The sequence below is a fragment of the Vulpes vulpes genome, chromosome 4, assembly GCF_048418805.1.
Source record: "Vulpes vulpes isolate BD-2025 chromosome 4, VulVul3, whole genome shotgun sequence".
Lineage (NCBI taxonomy): Eukaryota > Metazoa > Chordata > Mammalia > Carnivora > Canidae > Vulpes > Vulpes vulpes.
In genome coordinates, this window is record NC_132783.1 from 134,084,149 (window position 1) to 134,102,487 (window position 18,339).

Below are 18,339 nucleotides of genomic sequence, written 5' to 3' on the forward strand. Positions count from 1 at the left end.
CAGGGCTGCTCTTCCATCAAGAACATCATGATGAATCTAGAGATTCATGCTATTCAAATGAAGGCAACTATGGTGCCTTTGAATACCCTCCCAGTTCCCCCTGGCTAGGCCACTTCCATGTGTGTTCTGACCTGGGTGGGAATTCTAAATTGTTCACTACAAGGCCACTTTTTTGTTTGCAAGAGACGGGAAGATATAGTGTGTAGACACAGAAGACCACCTATCTACCCTTTAAGGAGAGATAAGGTAAATCTACAAATGTCCTGCTCCCTCTGCCCCCCAGTCTAGGTAGGCCCATTGAAATAGAGGCCTTTAACTGAACTGATTCTCAAGGGCCACTCTGGTCATTCTTCAGACTTGCCCTCCTCTGCCAGTTTCCAGCTCGTCTTCTAATTTGGTAGAAGGACTCGAGTGGAAATTAGAAAGGCAAAGAAGACAGTCCAGGTGTGTCTTGCTTTAAGTATACCTGACAGCTTCTGAACCTCAAAGTTACCAAAAATATAAATTAATGCTTCTCTTTTACCAAAGGAATCGCTCTGGGTCCTTCTAAGTGCCAAGTTTCCTCTGGTAAAATATAGTTACATTGCTTCTTCAGGAAGAGGTTATAAAGAGGGAGGTGGATCTAGAGTCCCAGGTCACTTGCTGCCATGGCCGGACTCATCGCACATGGACCTTGTACCTAAGCAGAGGCCGTGAGCTCACCCCGTGCCCTGCTGAGGCCGTCTGTGGAATATAGTGTAGTGCAGCCGCATGCCCGTGCACACTTAGAGTTAACAAACCATGGGAACCTGAGGCAGTGGGCCAACGGGGATAGCAAAGCCGTCAGAAGACGTCCTAGTAGGCCACCTCCTTCACTAAGCAGAGCAGGAGTCACTCAATGGAAGAGGGATGCTGCTATCTTATTCCCCGCCACTGAGGACACAGCAGAGCTTCAGTCAGGACATCCAAGGTGACAGGCATGTTGTGTTACAGCCCCTGGCCCCCACTGCAGCGAAGGTATAGAAAGGGTGTTTGGAGTTGAGAGGGTGTATTGCTTACAGAAGTTCTTTCTTTATATTTTTTTAAAAAGATTTTATTTATTTCTTTGAGAGAGAGAGAGAGAGAGCGCACAAACAGGGAGAGCAGCAGAGGGAGAGGGAAAATCAGGCTCCCCGCTGAGCAGGGAGCCTGACTTGGGGCTCCATCCCAGGACCTCAGGATCATGACCTGAGCTGAAGGCAGGCGCTTAACCCACTGAGCCACCCAGGTGCCCCTACAGAAGTTCTTAAGAGGGACACAACCTGTCCATGAACAACAGAGCTACACAAGGGGATCCTTGCCAGCCACTGAGACGTGAAATTATCAATTCCCTTTGGTGGACATGACCACAAGTCTCCCTTTCTAACTCAGGATCATAACTTCTATTTGCTTGGCCCTTCATCTCTTCTAGACTTACATACTTTTACACACACAGGTGCACGTTTAGCTCCATCTTTTATCCTATTCACGGTCAGGAAAAAGCTGATGAACAGAGGTCAGATTCCAGCACTGATCAGAGAGCCAAAGGGAGGGGGCAGATGCTCCAGCTTCGAGCCCACACACTCGCCCTCCTGATACGCTATAAATGAGTTGGCTAATAAAGTGCTGCTCGTGGCTTATCCTCCAGTTTAGCTCATGATCAGACTCTGACTGCCTGGCGGTTTCTGTCTCCTAATGAGCCAGCTTGGTCACATGGCTCAGGAACGAAAAGGTCCCTCAAGCTACTTTGAGATACCAGGTAGTTCTAGAGCTTCTAGATACATACCACCAGCTCACGTAGAAGAGATTACTCACCCTCTAATCATGGCCTGCTGATGGGAACCCAAAGCTGACCCTTCACCCCAGAGCCCGCCCCATTAAATCTGGCCACAGAGCGCCACACCCTCTTGGACAAGCTTAATAAACTCCCTCACGTGCTGTGATTCCTAACTGCTCCTTGCTTGGGGAGTCCAGGCCTCAGTGTGCTTGGCTTCTAGTTGAGTTTCAGCAGTTACGCAAATCAGGTTTCTGACTGTGTCTGAGAAATTCCAGCGCATACAGGAATAGCAGGTTGCTTAATCTCTACATTCAGAGCCAAACTCCTTTCTAAATACAGACAAAGGTGCTACCTGGCTCACATGGCAGATTAAAGGACCCACCCTTGCCAGCTCTGATGAGCCGACTTGTCAAGTGCGTTGCCACCATCTTCTTTTCCAGCCCCAAACTCCCATGGGACACGATGCTATACATATTTTCATACTTCCTCACTTGTTTTCATCTGTCAAACTGGGCCCCACCCCCATTCTTCTCCACTGACAGCATCCAACTTCCAAATATGGGACGCTGGATGGCTGAAATGTCTCGGAGAAAAAAGAAAATTAATACTGGCTGTTTTGTTTTTCTTCTTAAACTACAGTCTCCTTGTGAGAAACTTTTCTGTGTTTCTGCAGTGGACAATGAGCTGCTTACAGAAGCCTGCTCCACGTCCAGGCCTCCAGTTTTGACACAAGTTAAACATGAGCAAGGTCACCAGATTTTCCTCTTCCCTTATTAGAAATGACATTAACAATGAAATACTGTGCTGGGTTGAGGAGAACTGCATGTTCAGGAGAAAGGCTGGGGGACCTGTAGTAAGTTTTCTTAGAGAGCAATAAAGGAACACTGTTCTGGATATGAGAAAACGTGATATTCACTTAACTCACTATCTTTTTTATTACAGAAAACATCCTCCTCCCGCCCCCCCCAAAGTATTTGGCAATACCAAACAACTCGGATTGTAGAATTTTGGCCAGCACAGAAGAGAAACAAGGAAGTGAATCATTTTTGTGTAAGTTAGCAGAGTGTTTCCTTCCCCATCAGGTTCTTTCTGGCGGGGTGGGGGGGACACCATCAACATGTGGTGGGGCTCACAGATGGCTTCACCAGCAGGTTCACCAACAAGGGGAGAGGGGCAAAATCCAACCGTAGCGCACAGTTCATCTGATGCTCCCTTCCCATTGACTGGACCCTGCAGGAAATCTTCCAACTTCCCTGCTTCTGAATCCACCCTTTTTTAAAGGCAATAATGCCATTTAACAGACTGAGAAATGAAAATCAGTTTCCAAAACAACAGCTCGTTGAAACTGTTGAGAACTTGAGCTGGGTTCAACCCATTGATCATTCTGGCCATGAATGATGTTAAAAATCAGAGGTCAGCAACTAATTTTCTCTGAAAGGTCCTAGACAAAATATCGTAGGCTTTGCAGGCCGTATTGGTCTCCGTCCTAGATTCTTGTTTGTTTCTTCAATCCTTTAAAATGTAAAATAGACATTTAGCTCCTGAGCCCCTCGAAAACAGGCTGAGACAGGCTGGATTTGGCCCATAGGCCACAGTTGGCTGACCTCTGGCTGCTTCCAGAATGGACCCTGGAGAGGAGTCTGTCCCCCGGGGTCACCTTAATTCGCTGCAAAAACGCCTGGGACAAGCAGGTAAAGGAAAGGAGATAAAGGGGCCCCACCCACATGATGGGGAACAGGCCAGAAAGAACAAGAGTTGGGGGCGGTGGGGGACAGGAGAGGCCTCTCCCCCTCCACCCCCTTGCCCCACACAGTGTTGCCGTGGAAGGCGGGGAAGTCAGACAGAAAAAGAAACTGGCGATAAGGTATGGGCCTGCCTTGACTGAGCACAGCCGTCTCCCAGCCTCCAGGCCCAAAACGCAAAGCCTGGAGATGTGGCCTCCCCAGCGTGAGGACACAGCCAGCAGGAGGCGAGCAGCGCTTGCATCTCCTCCTCAGACGCACCCCGTGGCTAATAGGGCATCTCAAAGGCTCAACTCAAAAGAGTGCCAGCACTCAGGCGGGACTGCTTGACCGAAATATGAAATCCTCGATCTAATTCTGATGCTCCTGTCACTCTGATCACCCACACCATGTCTAACCTCCCCCATGTCGCCTCAATTCCGCTGCTCTGGCCACTTCATGGCGGGGGGTGGGGGGGCAGAGAATAAATCCGTGTCAAATGATCCAGGCGCCTATCAGAAGCAAGGCCTGACAATGGGTTAGAAACCCAGGCCCGAGACGGTCTTTATTCTGCTCTGCTCTTCCCTCACAAGCCCCAACAATGGAAAGGATGCTCTGAGACACGGCTACAGCGGGAATCACAGATCACTCTTTAACTTATCTTTGTGTGTGGCGGCGACCCCTGGCCCTCCCCATTTATTTTCTACCTCTGAGTGTGAAGACGTCACTGTGCCAGTTTCCCAGCCTCTGCCCTCCCCCCTCCCCCGCCCCCCCCACCCCCATGTCAAAATGCTCAGGATCTATATACACTTTACTCTCCAATTCCCTGACTTAGAAGCTGAGCAGAGAAAGCCTGCCTTAATGGAGAAAACATTAGTGCATTCAGGCTTCACTCTGGATCCCAGACAATTTCTGGATATTTTTTCACAGCTGTTATACATCCACCTCCCTTCTTACAAAAGCCAGCAAAAATTAGCAAGCACCTTGTTGGCGCTCAAATATGAAAATATAACAACGGTCAAGCCGGCAAATCAGTTTCTGGTTGGCTATCCTCAAAGTGTTTGTTCTAAAACGGTGCCTGCAGTTCATTTATCATCTGCCAATTTTAAAATCAGTTTTAACTGAGAGCTGCACGACTTGGTGTGATTGTTTTTAAAGCAACCCCTAGAACGTAACAGTCATTTGGTCATCAAACTAGTAACTGAGAAAAACTCCTCACTTGGGCAGATATCAGCACAATCCAGGCTGGGTCTGCTTCTTGTGTCATTATCATCTACTCATTCCTCATATTCTTAAAAAAAAAATAGCAAAACCATAGAAGTTGTGTTCAGAGAGAAGCTATGATTCTCGCCCCTATTCGGGTCTCCCCTCCTACCTGCTTCTGAGCTGGTCAGGTGAGCGCGCTCCACTGTGCTTCACGGCCGCTTGCCCAGGACAGGCTCCAAAGTCTGTTGTGCTTCATTTCCCTTCTCCATTCAGTTCTTTAAAGTCCTGGGTTATTAGCTATCAACAAAAATGTGAGCCATGCCAGTGCGTGCTCCGACTTCCTGCCCGCTCCCCCATGCTCTACTGAGCTTAGGAGCAGATTTTTCTCTCTCCTCCTCCACTTCACCTCCTGAGCTCGAGGGCCCCACCCACAGCACTCAGATCATTTTTCATTTATGAGTGCATCCAGCTAAACTGTGTTTGTAAGAGAATGAGCCAACCCTTGCCCTGCCAGTGTACTGGAACCATGCTGTTAGAAACGGCTTTAATTTGCCAGGAGTGCGGGGGAGAATTAGATCCTGGCAGAAGTCATCCGTGGTTTCCTCCCACAGGTGTCTGCAGACTGGACTTCTATCCACAAAGGACCCACACCCTAGTGATGGAGTCAAAATAGCATCATTATGCAGATGCCACCACAACCTGAAGCGCACTGAAGATTTCAGGCACGAGACAACAAAAACACACCCAAAATGTGAAGCCAGGATGATCAGTTGAGAAACTTACCACCTAGTGACCTATTTTACTTTGCACGTATTAAAGGGCCAGATTTCTTGTTGCATTTAAACAGGAATAAGGGCAGCCCCGGTGGCGCAGCGGTTTGGCGCCGCCTGCAGCCTGGGGTGTGATCCTAGAGACCCAGGATCGAGTCCCGGGTCGGGCTCCCCGCATGGAGCCTGCTTCTCTCTCTGCCTGTGTCTCTGCCTCTCTTTTGCTCTCTCTGAATAAATAAATAAATAAATAAATAAATAAATAATCTTTTAAAAAAAACAGGAATAAAAATGGAGACCTTAAATAATTTTGTAAAGAAGCCCATTGGTAAGTAAAACACTATTTGTAAAAAATAAAAAAGGAAAGAAAGAAAGAAAGAAAAGAAAAAGGAAGAAAGAAAGAAAAAAAGCCCATTTTCATAATAATACTAAATCTACAACTTTCCTACGCCAATAACACTTCCAATCTTCCATCCCAGACCACTACTTGCAAAAACAGAGATGATGAGCCAGATCCTAAGAATACTTACTTAGCTAGAATGTCAGCAACTACAAAGATGATAAGCTTTTATCAGAAAATAGAATTTTTAAAAATAAGTGCCCCCAAACCAACACACAGAGATCGTGACACCCACTACGTATAAAATTCACCTTATTTGCAGCTGGAGCAAAAGGGATCTTTCATGTACCATCAACCAGAGACACAGGTCCTAAAAACCCCATGGCCTTCAGAGTGGGTATTAAAATTTACATAAAGCTATTAAAATGGGAATGATGTCTTGTTATTAAAATACTGACAGCCTTTTAGCAGCTACACTTGTCAGGAACAAAAAAGGAGCAATGTCCTTTGCTTATCTGCAGTCATTCTCAGGTCATACTTTTGAAAAAGCTGTAAAAACTGTTAGGCTTCAGAATCAACGTTTGTCTATTAATTGATTATTCTATTTTTACTCTATTAATTTATTTTAGAGTTCTATCCAATACGGATTTCCCCCTATAAACCTTGTATGGTCAAAAGCTAGTCCCAATCACCATGGGAAGTTCTTCACCTAAAATACTGTTTTTTTAATTTTTCTTTTTAAAGATTTTATTTATTCATTCATCAGAGACACAGAGAGAGAGGCAGAGACACAGGCAGAGGGAGAAGCAGGCAGGGAGCCTGATGCGAGACTCGATCTCAGTACCCAGGATCACGCCCTGAGCTGGAGACAGACACTTAACCACTGAGCTACCCAGGCATCCCTAATTCTTCTATATTAAAAAGCTGATGACTTGGGCAGTCTGGGGAGCTCAGCGGTTTAGCACCGCCTTCAGCCCAGGTCGTGATCCTGGAGACCCGGGATCGAGTCCCACGTCGGGCTCCCTGCATGGAGCCTGCTTCTCCCTCTGCCTGTGTCTCTGCCTCTGTGTGTGTGTGTGTGTGTGTGTGTGTCTCATGAATAAATAAAATCTTAAAAAAAAAAAAAGCTGATGACTTAGTATCCAGACTTAAAGAAAGTCTGTTTTTTCTTTAATTAGGTGGTTAAAATGTCCCCTGAGAAGAAAATGCTATACATTTTCACATGTTTCAAATGGGTTCTAGTCATCTAGTCTAATGCCACATCCTTGAAAACAGCAGGTGATCTGCTTTTTACAGATGAGACCGAGAAAAGTAAGACACAAAGTCACTGGTATATACACAGTGCTTCACTGGTCGGGCAGAGGGGGACTTGACAGGTCTCCAAACCTGAGCAGGGAATCCCAGACCAGTCCAAATTTTCATGTGCCATCCAGGGGCCTGAAAGTTGACCATGTGGGTGCCCTTCTGGGATTCACCTCTCCATTTCCAGGACAGTTAACTTGTTTTGAATGTAAGCTAAGAATAAGGAGGTCTGTTCTTTAAAAAAAAAAGAAAAATAAGAAGTGAGGAAAAAAAGGGGGTTAACATTTTCTTGGTCCATGACCAACTACAGTCTTAATCAGAGGTAAAGCCTGCCTATAGAATATTCTCTCCCGTATTAGTTTGTGAGGTCGCCAAAAAGCTATGGCGAAACCAGCCATTCCGCCTTTCTCCCATTCTCTCAACAAAGGGTGGATAATACATATTATATAATTTTGCTTTAAGGGGAATTGCTGCTACATTTACTCATGAAACTAGCCACGCAGCATGGACCAGGACACAGCAAGCACACAAGCCATTAGAAACCTGCAACCATCCAAGGTTTGAGAAAGGGAAGATTTGGGTCAAACTGCCCATGGTAGGAATCTGGAGCTCTGCTTTCTTCTCACCCACCTTGGGAGGTGCTTCCTGGGCTTATGAGACCGCTATGCCCTCCCCCTCTGTGACCTGGGAGGAGTTCTAGAATCACTTAGTTCTACCTCCTCATTAGGAGGACGTTGAAACAGAGGCCCAGAGAGATGAGGAAACTTCTTCGCTGAGGTTATGGCGTATTACTTGAAGTACTCAGCTCAGGACTTGGATCTTCCTCATTCAAATTCTAGGACGGCACTAAGTGGACAAGATACAGGTCCTCAGAGCCAAGGACTATGGGCAGGGGCTCAGGAACGGCTCCCAGCTGGTCCCAGAGCCCAGCCACATATACACCCTAAGGCTGTCCCAGGAGCAAAAGCAAAAGGTAACAAAGGCAGCATCAGAACAGGCAGCTAGAATGTGATTCTAGCAATCCCCGATCGAAAGAGGTTAAGAGAGCCACACGAGGCCATAGACGATCCGGGTACTCGGCCCACAGAATCGAAAGCAGCAACACGAATGCTATGTGCACAACCACGGTCACAGCCACAACCCCCAACAGGCGGAAGCAGCCCAAGTGTCCACGGACTAATTAACGGATAGACAAATGTGGACTATTATTTAGCCTTAAAAAGGGAGGAAATTCTGACACACGCTACAACCAGCCTGAACCTTGAGGACATTATGCTAAGTGAATAAACCAGTCACAGAAAGGTAAGTATGACATGCTTCCTCCTCTGTGAGGTGCCCAAGAGCAGTCAGATTCACAGAGACAGAAAATAAAATGGTGAGTGCCAGGGCCTGGGAAAGGGGAGAACAGGGAGTTACTGTTTAATGGGGACAGAGGTTCGGTTTTGCAAGACAAGGTGTTCTGGAGATGGATGGTGGTGGTGGTTGCACAACAATGGGGTATACCTAACACCACAGAACGGGACACTTAAAAATAGCTAAAATTGGGGGGAATGGGGTAACTGGGTGATGGGCACTAAGGAGGGCACTTGATGGGATGAGCACTGGGTGTCATACTATATGTTAGCAAATTGAATTTAAATTAAAAAAAAAAAAGCTAAAATGGGGACACCTGGGTGGTTCAGTGGTTGGGCATCTGCCTGCAGCTCAGGTTGTGATCATGGGGTCCTGGGATCGAGTCCCGCATTGGGCTCCTCAAGGGGAGCCTGCTTCTCCCTCCCTCTGCCTGTGTCTCCACCTCTGTGTCTCTCATGAATAAATAAACTCTTTTTAAAAAACCAGCTAAAATGATAAATCTGCTATTACATATACTTCTTAAAAAGCTACTGGAACCTGGACTTTCCTTGCAACTGTCCCTTGGCCAGTCCTATGGCTGTCACGCTTCATATTATTAAAGTCACAGCGTGAAAAGACCACCACGTGCCCTAAGGTTAAACTCATAAACGACCCTAAAACAACAGGCAGCACTAAAGTTTCCTCCTCTGTCTCCCCACCGCCCAGTCAAAAGTAACTCCCAGAAAGTCAGGAACACCAACCAAGGGCTCAGGCTATTCCTGTATTTGGTGCCGGGAGATGACGATGCTACACGGAGGGCAGCCATCTAGCTTGGGCACGTCCAGCTTGCGCATGTCCAGCTTTCGCACATAGGGGAAGCCTGGCTTGCACATGTCCAGCTTGCACACGTCTAGCTTGGGCATGTCTAGCTTGGGCACGTCTAGCTTGGGCACGTCTAGTTTGGGTATGTCCAGCTCGCGCATGTAGGGGAAGCCTGGCTTGCTCATGTCCAGTTTGCACACATCTAGCTTGGGCATGTCTATTTTGGGCATGTCCAGCTTGCACATGTCTACCTTGGGCACATCTAGCTTGGGCACATCTAGCTTGGGCATGTCTGGTTTGGGCACATCTAGCTTGGGCACGTCCAGCTTGCGCATGTGCAGCTTGAGCACGTCCAGCTTGGGCACGTCCAGCTTGCACCCATCCAGCTTGCGCACGTACAGCTTGGGCACGTCCAGCTTGTGCACATCCAGCTTGCGCACGTCCAGTTTGGGCACGTCCAGCTTGCGCACGTCCAGCATGCACCCGTCCAGCTTGGGCATGTCTAGCTTGCACACGTCTAGTTTGGGCATGTCCAGCTTGCACATGTCTAGCTTTCGCACGTAGGGGAAGCCTGGCTTGCACATGTCCAGCTTGCACACGTCTAGCTTGGGCATGTCTAGCTTGGGCATGTCTAGCTTGGGCACGTCCAGCTTGAGCATGTAGGGGAAGCCTGGCTTGTGCATGTCCAGTTTGCACACATCTAGCTTGGGCATGTCTATTTTGGGCATGTCCAGCTTGCACATGTCTACCTTGGGCACATCTAGCTTGGGCACGTCTGGTTTGGGCACGTCTGGTTTGGGCACGTCTAGCTTACGCACGTGCAGCTTGCGCACGTCCAGCTTGGACACGTCCAGCTTGCACCCATCCAGCTTGCGCACGTCCAGCTTGGGCATGTGTAGCTTGGGCATGTCCAGCTTGGGCACGTCCAGCTTGTGCACGTCCAGCTTGTGCACATCCAGCTTGGGCACGTCCAGTTTGGGCACATCCAGCTTGCGCACGTCCAGTTTGGGCACGGCCAGCTTGTACCTGTCCAGCTTGGGCACGTCTAGCTTGGGCACATCCAGCTTGGACCCATCCAGCTTGCGAACGCAGGGAGAGCCTGGCCTGGACATGCGGCCCAGCAGCCGCCCTGCAGCTCGCCGCCCGCGCAGAGGCCCCCCAGCACCCCAGGAAGCCGCCCGGTGGCACGCTTCTTCCTCCCCGCGGCTCTTCCCCCCCGCCCCCCCCCCCCCCCCCCCCCCGGGCTCTGCTTGCGCCCAGAACTGGCCTGGGTCTGCTTGGGTTCTGCAACTGAGTCTGACCCCTGACACGGAAAGTCTGGCGGATGGAAGCGCCTGCAGCCCACGGCCCACGACCGGTCTCTCCCGCCTCCGCCCCAGGGCAGCCCGCCTGGGGGACGCCCAGCTCCCTCGGCAACTGCCTCCAGCGCCGCCCCCTCGTCTTCCTCCAGAGCTTCAGGCCCAGACCCCATCCGTCAGTCTGTCCGTCCGCCTCCCGCCTGCTCCAGCCGCCTGTCCTGTAGCATCTCAACTCCGCGCGCCCTGATGTAAAACCCAGCGTGCTCCCCCCACCCGGCCTGCCCCCGGCACCCCCTTTTAATGACTGTCACCCCGGGTCACCCAGGACCCCCGCCTGTCCCCCTCGCACGTGGTGCTGGCTCTCGCTGCCCCCTCCCTGCACGGGCCCCTGCAGGGCTCGGGTCCCACCTATTCTGTTCCCCGCTTGTCGGTCTGTCTGGTATCCTGGGCACAGACACCGGCCAGCAAGTGGGGAGGGGGGGCTGCCAGGTAACTTCCCACGCTGCCCTCGTGCCTCATCGCCCACGGCCGAAGCCCCGACACCTTCACGCTGGGTCCAGCCCAGCGCCCGCATCGTGGAACACACTGGCTGCCGCCCTTTCTCCTCCACGCCTTTCACTTAAACCAGTGGTTTTGCAAGGGGGGCAAGTCCCCCCCCCCCACCGTGGGAAGGGGGAGCGCTTGCTCCTGGCATCTGAAGGGCAGAGGCCAGAGACAGTGCTCAACAGGCCACAAGGTGAGACAACCCTCTGCAACGACTCGGGTTCTTAGAGCATCGGCCTACACTGTGGTCACTACCACGACGGGCGGGTCCCACTCGGGGCTGCCAGGGTGACTGTCGTCAGGGTGCAGAAAGCTAGATGAATGAGAGGAGCAGGTTAGGCAAGAGCGTCGGCCGGCTGAGAACTGGAGCAGCCCATCTCCTTCCTGGAGCATCCGCACTCAACACCCCCAAAACCCTGAGCGGAATCCTCTCGTCTGCTATGAGGACTCCAGCATCTCAAGCAGAACTGAGGATCCTTCACTTTGGTGCTGGCTCCACTGGAAGCGCTGGATCGATAGTTACTGGAAAGTTCCCTCTTATTTGCTTCAGAGCCCAGCGTACCCCTAAGTTCTAGCAAACAAATGGAAAGACAGGACAAAGCTCTCTTTCATGTCAGATCCTTAAAACAGTTTCACTGTCCCTTTGAATATTTTTTCCGCAAGGGCTTCTCCTTTGTAATATTTCTAATTACCTTACTCTGGTTTTGCCACAAATACAGTCTACGAAATACCAGTTTGAGAAGATGCCCTACGAAGAAGGGCTCCATGGTCGAATACGTTTGAGAAGTGTCGCATACTAGCTCTTCCTTTGGCTGGTGCGGCCAGATCTCATTTTATCAAACAGTTCCCATCCCCGCCTTTTTATAATACAGCTTGTTAGCAGGAAATAGGTGTGCTGAGGACTTTTCAAACACTCTCAAGCATTCTCCTTGGCCAATGGACTTGCCCTTCCTTCTGGACGGGGTGGTCTTTGGTTTAAACTTCCACATGTGTGCAGGAAAGTGCCAGCACCCCGTGACTCAGTCCCTGTCTCTGAGGCCGGGATGCATTTCTCCTCATTCTTCCCATCTTTGTAGCTTGTCTCCACATCTACACGAATGTTGGTATGTTAAAACGGCCCAGCTTTCTTTAGGAAAGAGCTCTTAGGAAACGATGGAGGGGGGAAATAAAGAGTTCTGCTATGGTCAGGGGTTGTAACCGAATAGGAAGTACGCATCAGTGTGGCCCAAGGAACTGAGGACCTTGGACAATGACACATGATTCTTAGGGCCACCTTTTCAGAATCAGGGCCTATCAATGAGGATTAGGTCAGTCTGTTCAAAAAGAAGAGTAGGTCTCTTCTGAACATGGAGAAAAGGACCAATCATTCGGGACAAGGAAAGCCTAACTTCAGAGAAGCAGAAAGTCTTCACGTTGGACACTACCAGACGCACACCTGCCATATTACCCCGCAAAGAGCTGGACCGGTCCATGCCCTCAGTTCAAGGCATTTGTACCTCCTTGGCCCCCAGCCTAGGACAAACTGTTTAGACCCACTAGCCACTGGTCTACTGGTCTCAGGCACAAGAGCAATGCTCAGACCCTACTTTCTGTCTTGGCTTGTCAGTCCAATCAATCCTTCCCATTGGGGTAGTTTCTTTTATAGAAATGAAGACATTTTTGGTTTTGGAAACTAAATCTACCCTCATCACAACTTGAACTCATTCCTGGGAATCCTGCCACAGACCTGAGGACACCCCTCCCCACCCCACACCACCCCCGCCATGGATCAGGCCTTGAGTGTTGATAACCCTCACTCGGCTGAGCACAGGGAACAAGCAATTTCCTTAGCCAATGTCACCAGCTACCTTCAGCTTGAGACTTCTCTCCAATGCCTCTCTTGGGCCTGGGCTCTCCAAGAAATCAATTTTTGTGAGCATTCCTGCAGATGTTTCCCCTAAGGGTTCCACAAGATTAGCTACCCCTCGAGACCAGAATCAGACAAGTAATTAAGAAGGGTCTCCTGTAAGCACTTGTGCTATGTGAGTTTGCAGGGCAGGCAAGACCCTGTTCATTCAAAATGATTCCCACCCCTGCAGTGCAACACGTGCTGAAGGAGAAGTGTCAGATAAAGGCAGCCAGGGCTCCAGGATTTCCACAGGGAGGTGTCGTGATGGGCGGGGCTCATCAAGAGCCACCTCCACAGGAAGTGGGTCTTAAGGAAGGCCTTAAAGTTGGCTTCTTAGTCTTGGCATTTCCCACAATTCCACACTTCTCCCCCTCATAGATAAAGGTGAGTGGGCTACATCCATGGATGCTGCACCTGGAGACAACTGTGTTCTGGCTAGACTCACCTGGCTTGACACCGGCATAGCGAGCAGAACATGTCAAATGGCAGGCTTGTTAACCAGGCATTCTGGAAAGGACTGCTGCCAGGCAGGTTTGGGACCAGATAGCTGCCCACGCCACTTGGAGTATATGAACTGGATAATCATGACAGAGGCCACAGTCACACTCCCATCAAAATGCCACATAAGGAAATAAAAACAGTGGGCAGGGTTTGGAATCTCCAACCTTTTATATTTCATTTTTCCTACACTGATATTGGCAGATGGTGAAGGTGTTGCCAATCACTCAATTTGCAGAAATTGAACGTGATGTGGATGTTTCATCACTCTTCAACGACTCCACCGAGTGGGGCAGCTACTCCCTAAACACAGGTAGAGCGTAGAAGTTCCCAGAAGACTCAGAGCAGCAGGTGGAGTCCTAGGCATTGTTCCCCTGCAGCCAGAGAAAGAGCTTAATGCAGACTCCTGCCAAGATGCTAAGTGGTCAAAGGAAGCCACTGACGCTACACCACTTTGGTCACCTGATCAAAGTGGACACTGCACACTCTCCACACCATGGATCGGGCTGCAGGTGCATCTCAGAAGGGCTGGTGATACATGGTTTTTCAAAGCAGTTTCCATAACTAGCCGGCCCCCCCTCACCCCTCTGCCCCATCTCCTTCAGCTCTTCTGTAAGCTTCCCAGTGGCAGTGCAGTTCCCTGTGGTACCTTTGAGTTTTCAAGGTTTACTGTACCCAGTCTGTAATTTTCAGATCTGAAAGTTAATTCCTCTTAAAAAAAAAATACAGTCCCCTAAGCTTACTGAGCCTACATCATGATTAAAAGTTATTAGAGTCTTTCTTCCTCAAGTAGGAAAGGGTGGGTGAAGCTCTTGGAGGAAGAAATCCATCAAAACCACATGACACTCAATGACATGTTTGGGTTCAGCTGCATTTTCAAGGTACTTCTCATCTCTACTGGGAAGAATCTTTTCTGGAACTCATGTATGGTTCCGTGGGGTGGAAGCTTGATTTACAAAACTATAGTTTTCAGAAGCAGTGGTGAGGAAGCTGGGTCATATGTGGCAATTGCTTTCTATGAGCCTCCAAACAATTAGTTATTTGTTTCCCCCTCTGTTTTTCCCACAAGAAGAATTTCTCTAAATAATTGGAGATTTCCCATGGGAATCCGGCAATGGTGACTTCCAGGTCTTAAACGTTATCTGAAGCAGTTTAAAAACAAAAGACTCAAGAATGTGCCTTTTGGGGCCTTGTAACAATGAGGACTTTGGCAGCAAGAACAGCAGCCAGAGCACAAAACTCCTCATACCTCACAGGAGGGTGGGCCCTGGGGCGAAGCCTTTTTGGTTTGTACTCAACCAAGAGTAGTGTGGTGCTCTAGCACTGATGGATTAAAGTGCAATGTTTAAGATTCGTGAGGAAGAGTTCACAGAAGGGCCTTCAGAAGAAAGAAAAGAAAAGAAAGGGGGCACCTGGGTGGCTCAGTAGGTTAGGCATCTGCCTTTGGCTCAGGTCATGATCCCAGGGTCCTGGGACCAGGCTCTCTGCTCAGCGGGGACCCTGCTTCTCCCGCTAACCCTGCCCCTCCCCACTGCTTGTGCACAAGCGAGCTCTCTCTCTCTCAAATAAATAAATAAAAATATTTTTAAAAGGGGACTTTAGGGATACCTGGGTGGTTCAATGGTTGAGCATTCTGCCTTCAGCCCAGGGCCTGATCCTGGAGACCCGGGATCGAGTCCCGCATCAGGCTCCCTGCATGGAGCCTGTTTCTCCCTCTGCCCGTGTCTCTGTCTTTCTGTCTCTCTCTCTCATGAATAAATAAATAAAATCTTAAAAAAAAATAAAAATAAAAAAAGGGAACTTCAGATTCTAATAAGCTAGAATATGAGACTCTCAAAGAAAATAAACTGGGCTCAAGAACTAGAAAAATTACTTTAGCTACAACCTTCGGTGACACAGTACGCAGGGTCCAGAGAGCCCACAAGGCCCGAGGCCTCACCCAGCGCACCCAGGTTGACAGCTGAGGCTATGGCTCGGGTTTAAGTAACTTCTCTAACTCACGGAGAAGGGGAGAGTTGCCAACCAAACCAGGTCTGCTTGTTACTGCCTTAAATCCTCTGTTCTCTCCTCTTCGGCCCTGTTTTTGCAATGTGTCCCATTTGTCACAGAGCCTCTTAGGGGGACAGCACATCTTGTGAAAAGGGGGTGAGCCTCAGTTAGACCTCCAGGGGTCAAGAGCATTCTCTGCATACTCCCTAGGTGAGCAATAACCAAACATCTGGGCGCCTCGCCTTCCTCATCTGAAAAAGCACATTTTCAGGGTTGCTGCTGAGAGAGAGAGAGAGAGAGAGAGAGAGAGAGAGAGAGAGACGGTGATATCAGAGGGCATCTCAGTGTTGCCCACGGAGGGGCACTCAGCAAACCCTGGCTATAGCCACTGGTGTAGGAGACCTACTCATCCCACCCCTGTTTCTTTACATTTACGTTTCCTCTGTCGTCTTGACTTACTTAGATCACTAACCAAATTATACGTGGCGTGTCCCAGTTCCAAACGTTTCTGGCTTAATTGAAAGTGACAAAGGGGAAAGTGGGGAGGGCAGTGGCAAAAGATCCAGAAGCCCGTGCTGAGGGCTCCCCAGAGGGGCTGCGGCCCCCATCAAGCCACCCGTTCCTTGACAAGAGGAGCCAAGAGGGAACCACACGCTGCCCAGGGTTTTCCCCGAAAAGCCACACAGAACATCCACGTGGAGTTCTACTGAAAAACATCTTGGCCATCTTTCTGGGTAACCGCTTGTGTCATCGACAAGATCGGGGCTTCCAGTCGGAAGGGCACAGCACCTTGCTTCTCAGGAGAGCCAAGAGTGTCATCTATCTTATTTTCCAAATAATTTCCTGTCCGGATAGGCATGTGAGCCAGGTCCTCCTCTTCTTCCTCTTCCTCTTTTCCTTCCCCTTCCCCTTCTCCTTCTTCTTTTTATTGATGAACAAATGGAAGAAAGAAGAAGTATAATGGCTAAAATTACTTTAAAACTTAAAGGGGAAGCCTGTACTGGATGAGCTCCATTACTTGAAAAGAAATGTCCTCTCTGAGAGCCCCTGGGACCCCCCAGGAGAGCCATGGGGGTCTTTCTTTTTCCTCTCCATAGACTTCCTTATAATATAGCCCTGGGGAGAATTCTGAAGTATCCAGAATGGTGTCCACAAATGATTTCCAGATCGTTCTTTCTCTGACTTAACTTCTCAATCCCAGTAACTCTGTGTACTGCCCCTACCTGGTTCCGTGTTACCTGTGTGTGTGTGTGTGGGGGGGGGGGGGGTTGACACTTGCAACTAAATGGTACCAATAACCTTTTACCCAGCTCATCACCTCTCCCTTCCCCAAGGGACTCCCTTCAGCCTCAAGGGCATCTCCGCTCTGAGCTCTTGGGAAACCATTTCAGAGAACTCCTCTGTTCTTTCTTGTCCTCAAATGGTGGTGACTGTTTTCATCAACCTATGCCTCCCAGCTACAGGCTTCTCAAGCTTACGAATACTGCTGAGTTTATAAATGGTGACACACAAGCCGTACCTACCATGGTGACAGTGAGCACAAGGAGCTTCAGTAAATACTGACAGGTCTTGGTGGGAGGCCCACCCTTCGATCCTATTTCACACTCAAAGAACCTGCCCCATCAATCCTGGGGCTCCTTCCCTTCCTCAGGCACCTGGACCCTGCATCCTCCCTCTAGCCAAACGAGACATTCCTGCCCAAGGACAGCGAGGCAACTTGTTTCTGCACTTGCAGCACTTTGCAGATCACAAGGCCTTCCAAGAGTGGGAATCAGTGAACACCCAGAGATCCTTGAAGAAAACATCTGAACACATGTAGGAGGCCACAGCCTTGCAGAAGTCACACTCAAATCAGGGCAAGCCCGGTCTAAAAATAGGTGCACCTGAATTAGGACATCAGAAGGTATCAGAAAGCACAACGATGCCACACCTAGCTCACACGGTTCACTCGCCGGGCTGGGACAGCCGGTGCTCCGGGTTTGAAGCCACACAAAAATGGCACAGGTGTACTCATTCACTTCTTGCTCAAAGGCAATCAGGGACCCAGTGGGAGTAGGACTCAGGCTCATACGTGGCTGAGAGCACACAAAAGGCACTCCCCCATTCAATACAGCTGTAACCGGAGTGGAGAAGCTCAGACACGGCCAGCAATCTCTGAATGACACCAGGAGGATGTGGCTGCTCCAAGCAGGGCAGACAAGGGGCAGCTGCCAACATGGACACCAACACCCTATTCTAGAACGAACCAACGAGGAAGGTTTTTTGTAGGCACAGTGTGCTGCATCTAGAAGATGTCCAGGGGCAAAAATGGAAAAAAAAATGCCAGCACAAAAGCCCCCAAGTTGTGGTTTGCCTTCCAGGGATTCAGTCTTTAGACTTTATGAGCATTTGCAAGCAATAAGAGCATGCATGGGCCCCTACCCTCCCTCCACGGCGGTCCCCACACATGTATGTTGAGATGACTCTAGCCTTTGCGAGAGCAGCGTCCAATAAATTCTTCTAACAACAAGAGGCTCTGAATAAAGGGTTTGTTTGTTTGTTTGTTTTGAACAAGCACTGGTCTGAAAGTTCCAGGTTAAAAGGAAATTTTTCCCACTGACACAGCGCAAACAGGACTGTGCTCAGAGAGGGACCAAGAAGAGCTCATTAACCTGTCTGCATACTCCTGGTCCTTTCATCTATTTTTCAAAAACAGGTCTGAGACTCATATTTGGTTCTAAGCAGGCTCAGTGTTGAAACAACAAAAAAAAAAAATGTAAAGATCAGTGAACACACCCTCACATGAGAGCGCGTGCACACACACAGATGAGAACTCCCTTTCTCTTCTATCAGTAGAGAGCAGGGCTAGTTTGGAGAGCT

General features: G+C 49.3%; 1 protein-coding gene across 9 annotated transcripts in view; it reads right to left on the reverse strand.

The window, feature by feature from the left end:
• PDZD2 (PDZ domain containing 2) overlaps positions 1–18,339 on the reverse strand; it is a 357,195-nt gene that overhangs the window by 129,934 nt on the left and 208,922 nt on the right. Inside the window, exon 1 of one of the 9 annotated variants that reach the window (XM_072757137.1) lies at positions 4,871–5,247. The exons of 6 other annotated variants lie outside the window; for them this stretch is intronic. The gene's annotated coding sequence lies outside the window, so the exon portion shown is untranslated. Of the gene's footprint in view, positions 1–4,870; positions 5,248–18,339 lie in introns of those variants that run through there. 2 more of the 9 variants (XM_072757138.1, XM_072757140.1) reach the window with 2 other exon arrangements.